This window comes from Morone saxatilis, unplaced genomic scaffold, assembly GCF_004916995.1.
Source record: "Morone saxatilis isolate NCDOM2014 unplaced genomic scaffold, NCSU_SB_2.0 Contig1, whole genome shotgun sequence".
Classification (NCBI taxonomy): domain Eukaryota; kingdom Metazoa; phylum Chordata; class Actinopteri; family Moronidae; genus Morone; species Morone saxatilis.
The window spans coordinates 2649725-2656191 of NW_023339651.1; positions in this window are offsets into that span (position 1 = coordinate 2649725).

Genomic DNA, 6467 nt, shown 5'->3' on the forward strand with positions numbered 1-6467 from the left:
TCTCTCTCTCTCCGGCCTTGTGCTACCTTCATGCCAATACTCACTCACTTTGCAGCTGCCTCCGTCGCCAGTCCTCAACTCGACACACTAACTGACTCGTCTCGTCTTACGTTCTGCAGCACTTGTGTAGCAACTGTGGCGCAAGCTGAATTGTACTCCTCACGCTTAAAGCCCTGAGATACCTGAGCCGACATTATCGCAGAAATTTACTTACCGTCAGTGAACCTGCCAGATGGGGAGTGTCTTCAGAGTGAAGCCTTTATTTCAGATGTTATGTGACTTCTTCTGTTTTTTTTCTCTGTGCTAGCAGTTTAGGTACCAACTTGGCTAAAGTATGTTTCTCTTGGAGTATACTTGACATTAAGTTGCTCTGTGACAGCGCTGTGTTTAAGGCTTGTAACAATATTGGAGGAACTTATATAATATCTATCCTGGTTCTAGCCCTTGGAATTGCTGCACACATCTCAGATTTTATAAAGAAAATGAATCGTTATCAGGCCGAATATATGTTTGCAAATGATATCCAAGAGAGATACGGAATTGGCATTTCTATAAATGTCGACCTGAAACAATCAGAACCAGAAAATAGAGAAAAACAGTAAATCGTCACATTTAAGATTCAAATTCTTCATTCTCTGTCAATGGACTTTTTATTATTTGACTAATTCTAGAACAAATCCACAAATGAACAGGTGTGAATATATTGTTACTGGATTAAACGCAGCCTTGTTATAAGAACAACTTAATGCGACGTTTGAGCCGTATTTACACATATCAGATGGAGAATTGAAACATCTCGTCCCATCGTGCAGACCAAACTCGTTTGAATCACCATCCCTTGAAGCTGAAGGGGCGTCTGACCTTTATCACCGGCATTGATCACTTTGATACACCCATCTTTGTATAAAGAACGTATTTGATGCAGTTATGTTATATCAAGCATGAACAAAAAGAATGCGTTTAAACCTGAAAAAAAAACCCTGTACCTTTGTTGTCTCCCTGATTGTGTTCAGTCAGGCCTCAGAGCTCAAACTTTGATGTGACTTCTTCTTTTTATTTTTTATTTTTTGTGTTGTGCAGTTTTATTCTGCTAATCTGAGTCGTGAGCAGACCGTGTGCTGCTAAAAATGCCCAAAACGTCTCATCGAGGAGCACCTTCTTCTTTTTTTTGTTCTCCCTTGTTGTTCTCTGGGCCTTTGCAAAGCACCTTGGGTGTCGTTTCCCTTCGTCTGTGTCCAGTGTTGTGCCTTTGACCTGTGTTGTGCACAGTTGTTCTCCCCTCTTTATCATACGGTGCCTCTCATACCTTAAAAAAGCCAGGAGGCACCGGCCTGAGGTATAATGTATAATGCGGTCTTCAGCCTGTTTTCTATTGTTAGGTGTTTCAGTGAGAGGCAAGCCAAACAAATCTATCGTCCCCTGAGTTTAAGTTTTATGATATATACCGACAAACTGAAAATGAGTACCAGCTGCTTTTCTTTGTGCCATTGCTTTTGAGCTAAAGCCACCCACGATCCCTTACACCCCTGGAGGTTCAAATTTGGGTCCGAATCTGCTGTAAACACTCGTGGTGGTTGTGTGTTCACGGCACTACCACGTGGGAGCAGGGAGCAATCGACAGCAGGAAGACCAGTCAAAGCAGGTTTCCCTCCTCTGCTTTTATCTTAGTAAAACTCCAGCAGTGCACTTGTTATCGGAGACCGATTTGACTATAAACTCGCCGTCATTTGGCTTCTTTTTTTTCTTGAGTTGCATGCTGAAGCCATAACTAACGATTCCATTTTTAGATGTGTGTAATCAACATTTTTAAAGCACTTACTGTACCTGTCACCTTTTGTAAAACCCCAGTTTGATCTTACCTTGGTTTGCGAAGTTCAGTGGTTCCCAAACTGAGGGTGCACCAGGACCCCAGAAGAGGTCATAAGATGGTTAAAAAAGAAAGAAAGAAGCTTATATTTTCAATATTTCTGCCATGCTAGCAGTGTCGGTCCATCTACCATGTTGGTCCGGACTTAAATATCTTAACAACTATTGCCATGAAAGTTTGTACAGGCTTTATTCGTCCCTAGAGGATGAACCCTACTGAAGCTGATGCTCAGCTGTACCTTGTGTCCAGTGCTAATGAGATCATGTTAGCATGCAAACACACTAAACTAGGTACGGTCGGTTGGTTGGTTCACTTCCTTCAGAAGCCTTAGCTGTACTTTGGGCTTAGGGTTCTTAAAATGTTAGCATGCTAACACACACATCTGACATGCTGATATTAGCGTTTACAGAGCCACTACCATGTTTCTTGTGAATTATCGGATAGTTTTACTTTTTAAGGACTCAAATAAATTATTTAAATGAGAGGGAAGGAAACTTGAACACAACCGATCGACCGGTGATGAGGGGTTCGTTTTAAGGCGCCAGAAGCCAAAAGGTTCGGGAACCACTGACCTATCTAAACTTTGCAGTGTGGTTATTTGAACATTTGAATCAAGCACCCATTTCTTTTCAAAAGTTTTTACTTTCACCTGCACTAGTTAGCCTACAGATAATGTGCAATTTTAACAAATCTGCAAAAAAATATAAATATATATATCTCTGTCGTTTGGGCACGTGGAAAAAAAACACGAGAGCATGCATTGTTCTAGAGATTATGATGTTGTGTACTGGATTTTGTCTGACCTCTGTGTTAGTGCAAAGTGTATGTGATGCATGGTGGGGGGAGCAGAGGGTAGGCATGGCTCTGTGGGTATGTAGGTGTAGATTTCTTGAACAGTTGGTCTACAACTCGACATATTCTCTACTCACATGTTCTGTTCCTTTTGTGTTGTTTTTTGTATCTTTGTCATGTCAGTTTAATTTAACAGTAGATGAAGATTAGCTAGCTTCGAACGCAAATTAACCAAACCAAACGGATTGCAGACCCCCCTCCCTGCCCCACAACCTTGGTTTATACAGCATTTACACAACCCCCATGCAGTTCGACACACAAAAGAGAGTTTTTTTTTTTTTAATTCATGGATCATTTTGCCAGTTAATCTGTAAACACCTGCATGCGTTTGTGAACATGCACACTTGTACACTCATTTAGACGTATTGAAAAATGTCACCTATTAACAGTTACTTTTGTGTTCATTTATCAACAGTATTGATGTCAAATGTGAATATTGTCAATGGAGACTGTGGAGAAATGTTTGGAAGCTGACAAAACATTTTGTCCGATTTTGTTTGTTTTCACTTTTATTTATTTTATATTTTTTGAATTTTGTCTACCGATGTTGTTTCTTTACATGTAACAATTTTAACAAAACCCCGTCTGGTTTTTAATCATAAAAATGTGTCTGTGTTTTAAAATGTGGCTCACTGACTGTTTGTTGGTCGTCTTCACTGTGGATTTAAAATGAAACACGATGAACGAACTGAAGATTTGGAAACTTGTTCTACCGACAGTGGTTATTTTACTTATTTTCATATATTTTAATTGCTTAAATCAATTAAGGGACTCATTTTAAGGTCACAAATATCACAGTAAATAATAAGATGAGTCAAGGCTTTAAGATAACCACTATTATATCCACTTATTCTCTGGGGGCTGATTTTTTTTTTTCTTCCTAGGATGGCGAAGGCATGACATATAGTTACCCCTAACCCTAAAAATGCATATTTTTATAGTTTTCTCACCCGTCGGTGGGCCAGTAACCATCACAAAATCTGCACCTCTTCTGTGGCTAATGTTAATTTCGTAATGATCCCAACTGCCTGAAGTTAAGTTACACTACTGGCCCATTTTTGGGTTAATTTGGGCATTTATCCTTTGCTTGACTGGCCACTTAAAAGAAAGTACAGTACACCCACTGATTACATGAGACATAACTCGGCAGCAACAGTGGTGGAGGAAGTATTAAGATCCTTTACTTTAGTAAAAGTACCAATACTAAACTTGTATTATTGTATTGATTATTTTCATCATTATTGATAAATCTGCTGATTATTTTCTCCATTAATTGTTTGGTTTGTACAAATTCTGAAAATAGTGAGAAATGCCTTCACAATTACTACTTTACATTTGTGAAGCTGGAACCATGAATCAACAAATTACTTTCAGCTGTACTTTTTCCATACAGTTTAATTTTTAACAAAACATCCTATTTTATAAGCTCTTTATGTGTTTCATATACAAAAGTCTTAATATGTAAAGCAACAAGATAAGAGAGACTTTATTGTCATCCGTCTGTATACAGCGCAGTACAGTCCCAGGTTGGATGAATGATGCAACATCCAGTGGGTGTAAAGTAAGACTGCATAAGAAGACATAGGTACAAACATGTAGTGCAATACGCAGGACAACTATACAAGAATGTAAAATATAAACATAAACAATAAACTATAAGTAACTTCAGTACAGTACTATGACTGTAAATGTACAGTCAGACTGTAGATACTCTGCTGGTGGGTGAGATTGGTACATTTTAGGTTGATTTCAGTTAACAAAAACAACGTGATCAGTTCACATGTAGACATTTGTGGTTTTTGGACACATGATTTAAAAACTCATATGATAAAGGCACAGTTAGCAGTTATGAAATAACTCAGTAACTTGATTATTTTCTGTGATTAACTCAAATATGCAAATAAAGAGAAAATAATGATCAATAATATGATGTGTATTCTGTAAAACGACAGAGAAAATGGGGAAAAAACAAGATTTTTAGCAAAATGTGTCCTCAGCTCAGTGTATTTTTAAAGAAAAACTCAATCAAATTTAAATTAATTTATACTTAAAAAGCAGAACTTACACTGTGCTGTGATGTATTTTAATGTTAATGTTAATTTTTACAAACTGTAACTGTAATCTGTTAATGTTTTTTATGTCTGTAACTGTGATGATTACAGTTACCTCTTTTTTGTAACTCCCCAAACCTGTATTTAAAAAAATATACACATTTAACGTCAGTCTTTTTTTTGCATGCACACATAAAGCAGAAGCAAATCAAAACAATCTAAACAAACCAGCAATAAAAACAAGTAAGTAAAACACAAGTAATTTTTAGAAATGGAGCAAAATATTGTGTAAAATGTCCATTAAATTCATAATTCAGACAGCTAGTGTGCAGAAACATAAATATACAATGCTTCTATATTAAATAAATATAAACAACTGATGAATAAAATGAGGCAAAAGAATAAATTACTCAGAAAAAAAACATAAATTATATGGATACAGTGATTATTGTGTGCTTTTATTGGTGTCTGGATTTAGTCCAACGTGGCTTTTCACTGCCCTCTCTGGTTGTTCCCCTCTGAGCACATCCAGCCTCACTGGGTCTGGTTGATGGTGGTTGGTAGTGTCTGTTTGTACCAGTTTGTGTGGCTTTCACACAGCTTGTGGCTGAACCCAAATATAAAAGGTATTCAAGTATCTTTTCCAACACCTACAAACACTAAAAATGTTAAAGTTTATGGCAGCATCTCAACCACCTGCTGCTGTTTGATCATCAGCTGATTCCTTACACATCACATGCCACCTGCACCGCTGTGTAAAGAAAGTGGCTCACATACATGACCAGTGATGTCACAGTGTCCTGCAGTACACCTGTACATCACTGCCGCGAGGTGTGAAGTCTGACAGCTGGAGTTCAGCAAAAACCGGATTTTCAGGGGGTGTTAAGTTACTATTTAAATGTAAATGTAACTATTTAAAAAACTCAACAAGTTTTTTAAGTGGTTTAGTGGTCAGTTTATTGGTCGGATTCCCCTCGAAAATCAGAGGAAATGGTTCCTTGTAGCAGCTTTAAAGGACCACTGTATGAGCTTTCAGTGGTATCTAACAGTGTAATTGCAGATTGCAACGTCCTCGCTTCACCATCCCCCTTCCTAGCACAAATCCTCACTCAATTCCCTAGAACCAGTGTTTGGTTTGTCCTCCCTGAGCCACTGTAGAAACATGGAGGTTTAACCCACGGCTCATTCTAAGATAACAAAAACATACAAATTCTTATTTTCAGGTGATACACTAATGAAAACTTAATTATCCAGAAATATAAAGTATAAATGTTACACACTGGACCTTTAAGAATCTTATTCAAGCATAAGAAATAAAGTAAAATTCACTTTAAGTCTTAAAATTATGCAAAATGGCTCTTTTATCAAAATAAAGTTGTCTATTATTAAACACCGAGCTATCATATAATAGGATTATTATTATTATTATAGCTTTATCACTGTGTTACACTGCTGGGTTGTTAAATCTATCACAAGGTATTACATTTAATCCACAGCAGCTATCAGATAAACTGAACAAAGTAAAATAAAATGGAAACACTCAAGTAAAACAAACACACAGGCTGCATGCTGTAATGTCACCAGCACACCGTGTCCACCATTACGGCTCATACAATGCAGAGTCTCGGCCGCCTGTGTGTGGTGTAGCAGGGCTGGGTAGTTGTGAGGAGGGGGGCGCTGGGGCCTGCGCAGCCCCG